This window comes from Lygodium microphyllum, chromosome 10 (genome assembly GCF_053477565.2).
Source record: "Lygodium microphyllum isolate KBCC chromosome 10, Lygodium_microphyllum_v1.1.10, whole genome shotgun sequence".
NCBI classification, from domain to species: domain Eukaryota; kingdom Viridiplantae; phylum Streptophyta; class Polypodiopsida; order Schizaeales; family Lygodiaceae; genus Lygodium; species Lygodium microphyllum.
This window is the reverse complement of record NC_141144.1, coordinates 31,373,503-31,388,149: the sequence shown is the minus strand read 5'-3', so window position 1 is coordinate 31,388,149 and position 14,647 is coordinate 31,373,503.

Below are 14,647 nucleotides of genomic sequence, written 5' to 3'. Positions count from 1 at the left end.
AATCATCCCTATCATTTGCTATTCCTTTTGGGTCAGCTCGAATCACCACTTCTACATATATACATTTGAGCTTTTAAGCATGAAGGGAAATATTACCATATTCTCATATTACCAGAAGTGCTAGTACTATACAACATGATGGTCTCTTTTCCTCCATCTAGTCTCTCTAAATTAGTGTAGGTGCTGCATGTGTTTTTCTTTAATGAAGGTAAATCCCTAACTACCAAAGGGACACTAGTGACATGAAAATACCATGAAGGTGTTAAAATTGATCATAGTAAATGGAACCCTCAAGGACAAACCAAATAATGCACCTTTTATCCACATGCAATAGATTCAATAGCCATTGGATTTTTGAAGCTCCACTCTAGTGCCACACTAGAACCTAAAGTAGCACAAAACCAAATTTGTATTTGTATATGTCATTAATCTTCTACCTTCTTCATGATCATACTAGGGAGCACATCATTTGGCCTACCTCTCTTCTAGTCTCAATGTCAAACTAACTACTAGGACAATATGTTAACTACAAGGGCATAACATGGGAGATGTGATGTTATTCTACACTATCACCAACTCCGAAACCTGTACTCTGAAGATTGCTACAAACTGTAGAAGTCCATAACTCACATGATTGTTTCTCTTCCCATTAAAAAATTCTTTTACTTCTCCTATACTAGAATGAACTTAGCATTCCCTTCTCTCCCTTCTTAATTGTTAGCATTAAATAGAGATTAAAATCTTCAACTTTCTAACTTTTTCTTCTATTCTACTTCAAAGAAAGTGTTTCCTCTATTAATCTCTTTACTTGAATCAATCACACCTATCATCATATAACTATTCACATAGTGCAACATACTAGCAATCAAGAATGACTGCATACCAATAATAAGACTTTTTAGCAAAAGTCATGGCTATTGCTTACTTGCACAAAAGATGGGTGTCTTAGTAGTACCATTGCTTATGAGTTATAGCACTAATCTTCAATGACTACTACAATATGTATCTCTTGGCCCTTCTCTAGTTCCCAAAAACTTTGATCATGATGGTCTCCATTTGTCAATGCCTTATGGAAGCAGAAAACACTTAATGCAACATAGGAAACACAGTTATGGATGAAGTGAATGCAATAGTGATTCCATGCCTAAACTTTGAAGAATTGGTACTGAATGAAATAGTAAACACTAAATGAAATAGTGAATACGAAGTGGATGCAGTGGATGTTACTGTGATTTCAACACTACAAAGTGAAGGAAATTGTTTGTGGAAGATTACCAGGCTTACAACACTAATAATTGCAAACATTGCACCAAGCTGTCATGCAGTATCTAAGGAGTGGAGTTTTGCAAAGCTTCTCTTTGAGGCATCCTTAGTTTCAAACTTCATCTTGAACCTCTGACGACCCACTAATAAGTTCTTGGACTACTATTGGCAAGATTTTCCACCGGAACAATGAATGATGATGGGCTTACTCTCTTGGTTTATAGTACATGGCAAACATAGTCCTTGTTGCCATAGCATAATAAGTAGTGGCAACCACACCCATGTGCATGTTGTGGCTTGTACGGAAATTTGAAGAATTAGATGCATGTTGCTGCTTGGTCCATTGAATTCCCACTCTCAGCTCTCCATTCTCACCCTGGAGAAAGGTCGCAAAATCCCCTACCATAAGCCTCTTCTGACTAACAAAGTAGTTCCACCCATTGTTGTAAGAAGATGCCTCATGGGATGGCCTCTGTAAGTATGTCAGAACTTCCACTTCTGGTCATGAAGGTCTATTGCCACTAACTCTTGGTTGGGTGTTTCCTAAGCCATGTCCAAAGGGGGGCGAGGCATTCTTTGGCGTGCTTCCTTAGTACAGAGAAGCTACCATGGGTGCTAGTATCAGAGGTAGTGAGGATCTTAGTGAACATCTGGACATGAGCCTTAGGCGGAGGGGGAGGTTCTTCCTTCTCTTGGGCGAGGTCAGAAGTCTGATTGACCTCGAGGAGGAGAGAGAGCTGAGCATAGACTTTTTCGATCATCTCGGGCTCGGCACTCAGAATCACATTCACAAATGTGTAGAGGATCTAAGATGACAGCTTGTAATATTGAGGCATTTGTTGATGGGTGCTGCTTGTTGGCCTAGGTGGACGCTTCAACTTGCTATACAGATGGCCCTGCAGGAAATACCACATGCATTGGCCTCTCTTCAAAACAGACACGAGCGGCCATGCCATGTAGGCTTGCCATAACTTCTCTGTGTACTCCCCTCTGCCTCGGTTCTAGGGAGCCATACTCATGTTGACACGGAAGGGGCTCATGAAAGCCATGGAGGGATTGGAGGGGGGAGTAGGGGAATTAGCATTGGGGTTGGGGTTGGGGATGCTTTGGCGGAAAGGGGGGGAAGGGGAGGGTTTGAGTAGTAAGTCATGGGGAAAGGGAAGCAGGGGGAGAGAAGGAGGGGAGCACCCTTCAACCTAGTTGAAAAAGTCTTCATAGATTGCAACATTCTTCCTCATGGCTCAATGTAGTGTTTCCTCTTAGGCTTTTGAAAGCTAGAAGATTATAAGATGCTTGTTATTCTCCTCAAATATGATTTTTGTGATGATGTTAAATTATCACCCTAAATCAACTATTATCAAAACATGTCATTAAAGTCTCGGGGGGTTCACTCATGAATATATGTATATATAACGTGAGTTCAAAATAATGGTTTTTTAAAACACCCTTTTTTACAAATTGAATAGAAAAGGGTTGTGTTTTATTCAAGAAAAATTCACAGCTTAGGATATTTATAAATAGGCCATGAACGCATGTTATATAGAGAATATATATATAGTGAACCCCCCGAGATTAAAGTGAAGTGTTTAGAATAATTCTTCCTTGTCCTAAAGATATAAAAATGGTCACTAATCATCTTCAAACCAAAGTGTCTAAAATATCATGTTGTGTATGCATCATGTTATATCTAGTAAGCTAATCCACAATTATCTTCAACCCAAAGTATCATGAATGTCATGTGATATATGAATCATGGTATATGTGGTGAGATAATTCATCTATTGAGCTCCAAAACTATTGCCATGTGGTGAGATAATCCATAATTATCTTCAAGCCAAAGTGTCTCAAATATCATGTTGTTAGTAATGTGATCGCTTGAGATTGTTAACATTATTTCTACCATTGTTTAAATCTAATACTTCGAATGTACAAAAATGAAGCTTCAAGTTCCATTTTCATGATGATAGCCATGCCACACCGTGGTTCATTTTTAAGCTATGCAAATATCTTTTTGAATGCTAGCTAGGTGAGTATTTGTACATGTAATTACTCATGCAAGAACATTAATCATGTAAACAAGAAAACATTGTAAAACTAGTTTCTAACTAATCACCAATCCATATGCAAATTAACAAGGAATTTTTAAAGAATCTATAAGTAGCATGGGATTCAATGACTATTAGTTTAACCCTAATTTGTTTGGTAACCATTTTCCATAAAAAGGAGCCAGGTTTTCGACGTAAGATTAGGTTGCTTTAATTCCCTATTATGGGCTATAGAGAATGGAATTCCCTAGATGTGTGGGCCATAATTTCCTACTATGATATATGGGAAACTAGATTCCCTAGTCATGTGACTTATAAATCCCTAGTTCAAGATGTGGGGAATGGAATTCCCTAGTTGTATGTGGGGACTTCATATATGCATATCTATGGTTCCCTATTGTGAGGTGTGGGAAATGTAATTCCCTAGTTATATATAGGGAACACATATGTAGATACCTAGGAAATACTAGATAATTTTTTAGATTCCAAGGGTTTTCCTATGTAGGACTTGTTCAAACGCTCCTTGTGCATTTGGCTATACATCTACAGTAGTCATGCCACTGAACATGTCCATACCCAAGGCTTTTGGATGCCTCACTTATGCAACCTCCACAAACATTCCGAGAGCTCCAATGGCCCCTACCTATAACTCTTGGCTCCCATCACATCTAAGTAGTTCTATTGTCTACAACTGACAACCCCATCATTATATAAGTGGAAGGCATTATTCGAGACTCCTTTTTAGTAAGAAAATCTTGACTAGTTTTATGAATTAATAATATCCTTATGTAAAAAATACACATACTTTTAAAAATTTTCCTTCTGTGAATGTATATTTGTAAGACTATCTTTTTAAATATTCCCTTCTTTTGAACTCACGTGATGAACATTTTTATACATAGTAACTTACCTGAGACTATGATCTTGTTTAGATCCCTATAATCAATACACATTCTAAAGGATCCATCTTTCTTCTTCACAAGACTAGACATGTATAAGGGTGAAGAACTAGGCTCAATAAATCCCATTTGTAAAAGCTTCATGATTCGCTTGGCTACTTCCTCATGCTCCTATTTTGAGAACCTGTAGGGTGGCTTGTTGATTTCTAAATCAATGGGTGATCCACTGCTTTGTTAGGAAGTAATGAAGTAAATACTTCAAATAAATCCTTGTACTCCTCAAGTAGAGATTTTAAAGTAGGATACTCTATTGAATCTTGGATTAATCTTCTACCTCTTTGTTCAAGTACAATACAAAAATCTGTGCACACTTCTTGTACTCCTTAAGTTGTTTAATAGTGATAAGCTAAAAATGAGATTTACTTGGGATCCCCTGTAGATGGATAGACTGCCTATCAATGGCAAACTCCATGTACAACTGCAAGAAATCCATAGTAATCTTCCCTAAAGTCATGAGCCAATCACAACCAAGTACAATATCAATGGGTTCCATTTCCAAAGCAATTAGGCTCACTTGTACTTCATAATTTTTAGCTAATTTTATGGAACACTTGGGCACATTTGAGTATTGATTTTCTCTTCTCCATTAGCTACTTGTACTCTTATAAGTTGCTATAAATCAGTGAAAAAGTAGTATAACCTAACTTATTCACAAAATTGTGTGTACTTCCACTGCCTATCAGCATAAACACATCCTTTCCATGAATGATACTCTTCATATGAAGTGTATTAGCGCTCTTTAAACTTGTCCAGGCATCCATGGACATAGAACAAAGGGTAGTGGCAACAAGAGGTAAATCTGTTCCACTAGGGTCAAAAGAAATATGTCCACTAGGGTCAAATGGAAATCCATCTGCAACCTCATAAGATTGATCAAGATTAGGATCCTCATCATGCTCTTCAAATTCATCTTATACACTCACTATTGGTTCATCAAGAACCTCATCATTCCCATCCTCAAGTACTATCATGTTATAATTCTTAGCCTTGGCATTCTTGAAAGTGCACTTTGATGCATGACAAGCCGTATACTTTTGACCACATTTGAAGAATAGACCCTTTTCTTTTATTTCCTTGAAAGGATCCATGGGTATAAACTTGGCATTATTTACTAAATTATTTTGGGGTCTATTGTCACCTTGCCTAGGTTCCACTTTATGTGGCTGATTGTTGACTTTGAAGCACTTTGCTATCTTGAGGCATTGAAAGTAGGATACGTAGGGACTTTAGAATTGCTAAAAGTATTGGCACCTCCATAATTGCCACCAAATTTTTTCTATTCATCAACAAATCTTTGCTATCCAAAAGTAGTCTACATAGGAATGTCCCTCCTATATTTACGAGCATACCATTTAGCTAGCTCAATAGCATAGAATAGTGTGGTGGGTTTCTAGGCCATAACATTAGCTAACAACTTAGGCTCCAAACCATAGATATACTTATGCAACTTTGCATCATTTCTCACACTCTCTATATACATCGTAATATTCAAAACATAATTTTTGTACTCTCTAACTTATAGGCTTCTTTGGTCCAACTGATACGAGCGCAGAAGAGTGAAGTGTGCTTCATTGAGTCCTTTGGTGAATATATGTGCAGTCATCTGATCACTTGGACAATGTTCAATCATGATCATGCCTTTCTTTACTTCATATTGGACATAATGATAATGTAGTGCAATATATTTAGACTTGTTATATTGAACATAGTCTTTAGCAACACTAATAACACTTGGCTTATCATATCAAAGTGGTGTGCTGGAGAGAGAAGGATGGCTAATATTATCCAATAGAACTTATCGAAGCCATACTAACTCTCTAGCTTCTAAAGATGCAGCTACATATTCAGTCTTTGTTGTTGCGAGCAACGGATGCCTGGTTTGCGCGTAGTGAATGGAAGAAGCTCCCTCTTTCTGTCTTTTACTCATAAAATTGCATACGACTCATGAGAAATAAAAAATAGACTAAAAGAGAAGGTAAAGTAAGATGAAGCAACTCAAGATTGGGTTCAATCTCCCCCCGACATGAAGTGGGAAGCTCCCTTCATGCCGTATTTATAAAAATATTATGAAATCTTCTTTGCCTAAGATTTAGGCCCTTTACAATCACTCTTTGCATAAAGAGTTTGAGTGAACTGGAAAAGAGATAGAGTAATCAGAATTAATGGATGCTAGCACTTGTGCATCCCACAACTCTCTAGAACCATTAGTATTTTATTGGACATATCTTCTAAAAATCTATTTTGCTAATAAATATTTACATAGAGGCTATGTGCACACTTTATAAGAAATAGCAGCGCGTCTGATAAAATAATCCAATAATTACCAATAAATTCTTGAGGAAATAATCTTTAGAATGCTTGCACGTGGTGCACCTTTCTAGTTCTCCTTGCTCTATACATTCGCTGCCAAAAATTCAAAAAATCATGTTAGAATAATAACCAACTGACTAATTGCAGCTAGCCACATAAATCAATTAATTCGGAATTCCATACAATAATTAATTCAGGAAGACGTTAGTACCCGTGTGGATAAAATGGTACCACCCATGTTCACACTTGCATAGACACCCGAAAAGGATAGGCGTCCCCATCGACCTTCCGCCTAAGACAATTCTTAGGAACATGCCCCGCATTGATGGAGAACCATTTAAGGCGCTCATCTCGCCGACGTACATACAAATGAGAACCATTTAAGGTGCTCATCCCTTTGCGTAGGTGCCACCTAGAAACATACCCCCGGGGTGGGATAGCAATTGTCCTCAATTGCTATTGGCTAGATGTGGAGACAATAAATTGGAAAAAGGTCACAAATCACGAGCATGCATCCATTGAGCTTCCTCAACAGGATGATTGTGGAATTCGACAGGATAACGAGGATAAGTATTTCTAGTTCTAATGGTCATATAGTCAACATCAATAAATTTTTTAGGGATTAGGATTTCATGGTCATCTGCAATCAAGGGTGGTGATTCATAAACATGGTGAACATGAAGGGAACCTTTGAAGGACGTAAAAGACTAATGTGAAAAGTGTTGTGGATTTTCCAATGATGAGGTAACTCTAATTTGTAATAATTAGGATTAATACAATGGAGAATTTTAAAAGGTCCATAGAAATGAGGAGCTAATTTTACATTCGGGTTCTTTTTTACACTATGGAGTCTACGTTTTTCAACACGTAACCAAACATAATCTCCTTCTTTATAAATCATAGCTTGCCTCTTTTTATTTGCTTGTTTCACATATGATTGTTGGGCCTTTGCTAGTATTTGTTTAACTTTCTCATAAATTCTTGAATGATTTTGAATCCAATCATCAACAAAAGATATTTTCTGAGTGAGACGAAATGTGGGATTGGCAATTTGTGACCATAAACAATTTCAAAAGGTTCCTTTTGTGTAGTAGTGTAAGTGGCATTATTGTAAGCAAACTATAGAAGGTGCAAATGATTATCCCATGTGGCTAGAGAAGAAATTGTGTAAGCACGGATTAAATCCAAAATTGTGCTATTTGTGGCCTCTGTTTCACCGTTAGTCTCTGGATGAAATGCAGAGCTAAAATCAATCTTAGTTCCTAAGTTAGTAAACAATATAATCCAAAAATTATTACAGAATCGAGGATCTCGATCAGACACAATAATTTTCGGCAATCCATGGTGCACAAAAATATGCTTGAGAAATAATTTAGCGGCTTGTGCAACACTTAAGGCCTTTTTACAAGCGATGAAGTAAGCCTGTTTACTAAATCTATCAACTATGGTCCATACCATATCATTCTGTGAAGAAGTTTGTGGTAAACCTATAATGAAGTCCATAGAAATCTACTCCCAAGGTGAATTAGGGATAGGTAATGGAAGTAATAAACCATATGACTTACCATGATGTCTTTTTATGCGTTCACATACAATGCAGTTAGAAGCAAAATTAGAGACATCACATTGCATATTTGGCCAGAAAAAATCTTCATGTAAATTTCTAAGTGTGGAGATAATACCACAATGTCCCATATAAGGAGGCTCATGTACTTCTTGCATAATGAAATGATGAAAAGAATTAGTAATACATAACCATTTTTCATAAAACAGAAAACCATCAAAAATAAAAAAGTTATTAGTAGGGATCCATTGATTGTTAGATAAATTTACCCAAACATCATGAAAATCGGGATCTTGAAGATAAGTATTTTTCATTGTGTCTAACGAAGAAGTAGAAATGATAGAAATATTGTTTAATGATGACCTACGACTAAGTGCATAGGCTTCTACATTTTCCTTACTTGGTTGATATTGAATAAGTGGATGAAAGGATTGAATAAATGATGCCCATTGTACGTGTATATCAGATATTTGTGGTTGTGACAATAAATGTTTAATACTCTGCTGATCATTTTTAATCATAAACTCCAAACCCAGTATTTAATGCTTCCATATGCGCAATGCATGAACTACGACTAATAATTCTTTGTCATATGTACTATATTTGACATCAGAAGGTTTCAGTTTACAACTAGAGTATGCTATAGGGTGATTGTCTTGCATCAATATTGCACTGATGCTAGAACCACTTGCATCAATAACCATAAGAAAGAATGGTCTATTGAAATCAGGTAACTGCAAAACTGTTGCATGTGTGAGTGCATGCTCAAGTATTTCAAACAATCGTTGTTGGCTATAGCCCCAACGATAAACAAGACCTTTCTTTAACAAAAGAGTTGATGATAAAGCAAGCAATGAAAAGTTTCCAACAAAATTTCAATAAAAACTAGCTAGTCCTAGAAATGAAGGAACTTCATGTACATTTTTAGGTGTTGGCCAAGGCTTAATTGCTTCAATTTTACGTGGATCTACGTGTATGCCTTTGGCAGACACGATATGACCTAAATATTCTATTTTAGATTGAAAGAAAGAAATTTTATCAGGGTGAGCATATAGATGGTTTTGTTTTAATAAACTAAACACTAAATATAAATGTTCTTCGTGTTCTTTTTAAGTTTTGCTAAAAACAAGAATGTCATGGAAAAAGACTATTACACAATGCTGAAAATGCAAAAATATTATATTCATCATTCTACTAAATGTAGCTCGTGTGTTGGTGGTAAGTCCAAAGGGCATTACCAAGAATTCATAATGTCCAAATTGTGTATGAAAAGCTGTCTTAAAAATGTCAAAAGTAGACATATGAACTTGGTAATATCCTGATTTTAAATCAATTTTACTAAACGTTGTTGCTCCTTGTAATTTATTTAGAAGGTTGTCTATTCTAGGTATTGGATACCTATTGTTAACCATTATTTTTTTAAGTGCTCTATAATCTATACACATGTGGTAAGTTTGATTTTTCTTTTTAACTAATAATACAGGAGCTCCAAAAGGCAAACTACTTGGATGATTTAATTTTCTACTTAGAAGTTCTTCAATTTGCTTTTGAATCTCTTTCTGTTCTAATTGGCTATGGCGATAGGGAGCTTTGCAAGGTGGTCTCCGACTCTTCGAAAGCCATATTATGAGTGTGGAAGACCTATTGTGCTTACTCTTGATACTAGTCTTATTGGCATTGGATGGGCTATTGGCCAAGATGATGCAGATGGGAATAGGTATGCTATTTGGTTTGGGGTGAAAGTCCTAAACAAGGGACAACAAAGGTATCCACAAGTTAACAGAGAGCTCTTGGGAGTTGTCACGACTCTCAAGAATGACAGAGAATACTTCATTGGTGCTACTGTGATGGTGGAGATTGATTGTTTGCCTCTTCTAGGTATGATCATGAGTTGTTCTACCCCAGCTATTGCCATGCTTAGATGGATTGGGTACCTAAAATCCATGAATCCTAAGTTTAGGCACATATCAAGTAAAGACAACCCAATAGCTGATATGCTTTCATGAGCGAGGTATGATTATATGAATTTTTCTTATTTTGATGATGCTGATGATGGGGCTGATCTTTCAGCCATGCATGCTAATCATACATGTCATGTGTCTGCTTTGGAAAGCTTTGATGAAACTTTGTATACAAGGGAGTATTTATAGATTGGTCGCTATTTTAGTACTATGTCTAGACAAGATGGATGGACTAATGCAGACTTCAAAAAGATTAGAAGAAAATCTTATGGTTTCTTCTTGTGAAGTGGGCTACTTTGGAAGCATCCACAAAAGTAAGGAGGACAGCACTGAGATTTGTTTGTGATAAAGCTTCACAAGTGTTTATCTTTTAATTCCATGAAAGTCTTTGGGCTGGACATCGAGCTGTATGGGTGACCTATGAGAAGATCAAAGAGCGTTATTGGCGGAGAGGCATGTCTAGAGATATCTCACAGTTTGTTGAAACATGTCCTGATTGTCTGTTCTCTTCAATGAGGCATAGAGATGAGCTTCATCCTACCTACTTGCTATGTATTAATTACAAGTGGGTTCTTTATTTAATTACTATGCCTATTGGTTTATGGTAGATGCACTATATTGTTTTGGCACGAGAAGATCTCAAAAATCAAAAGGGAGGAAGAGTATTACGAACAAAGTCTACTTCAGTGGTTTGTAAGTTTCCATTGGAAGATGTTATTTGCATCTATGGATGTATTGGGAAAAATCCAGGAGGAAACGGGAAGAGTGAAAGAGGCCATCCGCCAATTGTGAAAGCCTTGGCCAAAGCATGCAGTGGACGGGTTTGAGAGTGGCCTAAGTTATTTCCTTATGCCTTATGGGCCGATAGCACTACTCACAGTGTGACTACAGGATATATGCCAGTTGAGTTAATGTATGGACAAAAGCCAATTATGCCTATAGAGACTTGCACACTTAGTTGGAGTGCTTTACTATGGCAGCTGGAAGAGATGCCTACAGAAGATATTTTGGCTCTTCATATTTGTCAGTTGAAGAGAAGACTTGAAGATATTGAAAGAGCAATTCAAAAGCTCAAAGAGGCCAGAATTCGCAACAAAGACCACTTTGATAGTAGACACAGATTGAGGCCTAAAGAGATTAAAGAGGGAGATTGGGTGTTGGTCTATGACAACAGTCTAGACAACTAGTATAGTGCTTTCCGCAAGGTTTCCAAATGATGGTTTGGGCCCTATCCAGTGCAGCGTGTCCATGACAATGCTATATTTCTTAGTAGAACTTGATGGTACAGCCTTGCGGATTCCGATTGTAGGGAAGAGAATCAAACTCTTCAAGAGAAGAGATGATATAGCTTATTCAGTCGAGGAGTTCGATGATGCGATTCATGATGAGCTTGAGCCAAAAGGAGACGAAGATGAAGATGTGGACATTGAAGATACTTTTCCAGAAGATGAAGAGATTGCATTGACCGTCAAGCTTGGCGGTGATGAGGATGGATAGCTATGGCCCATATCAAGGATGTGCAGGTTTGGAGGGGGCGGATGTTGTGACACCGTGCGTCTACCACTTTAAACCTGAGGGTAGAATTTTCTACCAAGATTTTGGACTCTTAATTCAACGTCATCATTAGTTTATTTTTCGTTGCATGTTTCTTTTGTGTTTGCATTTGCATGACGCACAAGCACATGTAGTTAGGGTAGGCACAAATTCCTCAATGCATTCATATTTTTTGTGTGGAACATCGCTTGATTGATTGCAAATCATGGACTCAAATTTGCAAACTGCATGAGTGAATGGGCTTCTTTTCCAAAGCATGATCTTTGATAGGACACATTGCATGGAGAAACAAATTCATATGAAGAAATCTGGTTCTGAAAACTCAAAAGAGTCATGCATGTCAAGTGTTCAAGCCTACAAGAAGCATATGAAGAGTTTGATGAGTTGCGAAGATGAAGCATTGCATTGCATCAAAGGGCATACTGATCATGATCATTGGATTGGTTATATGTATACTCACTTGGTCAGAAATTATGAGATGCAAGAAGAATTCAAGGAAGAGAATGATCCATTATACAAATTCCCATCTTGACTATGCCAAATGATGATACTACTCATCCAGTTTCTGATTTGACTAGACTTAATACTAATGGTCAAATTTATTGACCAACAGCAAATTTGTCAATCGTCCAATGATCTTCTATTCCTTTCACGATTAAAGAAAAGTGTGATCACAAGAAAAGATAATGCGAATGTTTCAAATCAACTCTAAGCTAATTATGCAAATGGAAGAGCATGAGAACTGAAGATTATAACTTTGGAAGAAAGGAGGAGCATGTCAAGGTGGCCTACATTGATGAAAAAGAACGTAATCTCTGACGTATACCAAGGAAAATTTATGAATATTTTTTTCTTTAATCAAATTGACATCGAATGATAAATTCGTGGAAGCTTTTCTGAAGCTTTTGTAAGCTATAACTTTTGTTGTTACGGCAAAGATTGATGGCGTTGATTATTTAAGAGGGTGGAGTATGTTGATGGTGGAAGGGGGAAACGACGAAGCGAAAGGGCAAGATAAAGATGTTGCAGAGGGAACGAACGAAGAAGACGAAGAGGTGGTACGTAGAACGATGCAAAGAAGCCAAAGGGTGGGTAAGCATGGCCGAAAGATGAACTATGAAGCTCACAAACGAATCAAACAACGAAGGATGCAGTAAAGAAGAATGACAATGCAAAAAGGTGACGACGACAGAAACAAGAGGAAGATGACAAAGGAATCAGACAAAGCGGAGCAAAAAAACAAATGAGGAAGGCAATGAGAAAATTCCTTCTGATCGTGATTGCCACACTGGCTACCATCGAACAACATTCAACAGATGACTTTTGATTTTTCGTGTGACGTTGATCTCATTGACTGACTTCAAGAAATACTCGGCTAAAAAGAAGGCAACACCAGATTAGGTATGAATTGACAAACTAGCCTATATGTTTAACCACTTGACAATGTTCAGGGTGATGAGAAAGTGGTGGTGAAGGAGTGAGTCACGACATCGACGAGGAGCTTGGAGAAGCACATGGAAGGGCTCCTGCAGTCGAGGACATCGTAACAGCAAAGAAGAAGGCCCAGTCGACGGCAAGTCAAGGGAGAGAAGTCAGAGAAGAAAGAATGGATGAGGGAGGAGGGTGATAGAGGACAAGGACGAGATGAAGGCGACGTTGAAGCTATGGAAATTGGATTCTATGTGACACTGCTGGGACGAAGGAGTGCCGAGAGCAGAAGTCAGAGAAGGCCAGTGGAATTACTAAGATGATGGCAATATCGATCAACGAAGGGCCGAGATGTGTGTCTGCTAGTGGTCACTGCTGCGCTTTTGGTGTGAGCTGATATTACTATCTACAGCCACGGTGTACTTTGGTATAAATTTTCTCACAACCATGAAAACAGTATAGCCTTCGATAAGTTGTTCCCTTCCACTCGTTGCGGATTTGGTAAGAGTGATAAATTCCACGAATGTGATATGCCCTAATAAAGCGATATTGAAGTTTTTTTTAAACATGTATCTAGATAGTATTTGGAAATGATTTTTATATCATTTTAAGGTTTTGACAAATTTTGGTGATGGTAATTTTTTTGTCAAAATTTTTCTTAAGTTTTAGGCAAAATACTTGTTTTAGAAGCTAATTTCTTATCAAATGGAGCAAAATTTGGCAAATTTCCTCTCACAAAGTTCAAAGAGGAGATCGAGGAGAATATGTTCTCATCTCATAAGCTCGGTCCAATTATTCACCATTTTGGAGATATGAGCCTTCAAAAATAAAAAATAGAAAGTTTTTAACACTTCAAAATAAAAAAACATATCATGCTATTTGTGATTTCTTTCCATTTTTTTGCAACTTTACATGCAAGTGATGATTTGGGAGGATTATTTCAATTTTGGTATATGCCTTTCTTGAAAAACACACCATTATTATAAAAGCCTATTTTGGATATGTGAATTCATTTTGGTAAAAAGCTGAGCGAACAATCATCTTCCTCCAAAAACCAAGATTAAGAATGTGAATTTGATTGCGATTGAGATTGTGAGTGAAAGTGAGATTGAGAGTGAGATTGCAATCCTTTTCATGTACATGATTGCATGCCTTTATTCCCATTCCACCTATTGCCCAAATGTAGTACTTCCTACATGGATTAGATTTTAATATCCAAGTGCAGTTGAGTAGAAATACTCTTGCTAATATAGATAGTGCCATTACACGAGCAGAGGAGTTAGAGTCACGATTACAAGCAACCTATGCATCTTGGGAAAATCTCTAAAGATTAAGTAAGTAATGTAGAGGGTTTCCTTACCTTAGATAACTTCGTTGATTCATAAAAGGAATAACCATAATGGTTGTTTCGATTGATGTTATAAAAAATGAATGTCATCTTAGATGATGATGATAGGTTAATTACTTGATTGTGTGTTTGCACAAAATTTCTTGTGCCCTCATGGGCGGATTTATAGTTATGCACTAAATGTCTCCTAAGGTTAGCAGTGGGAGCACATCACC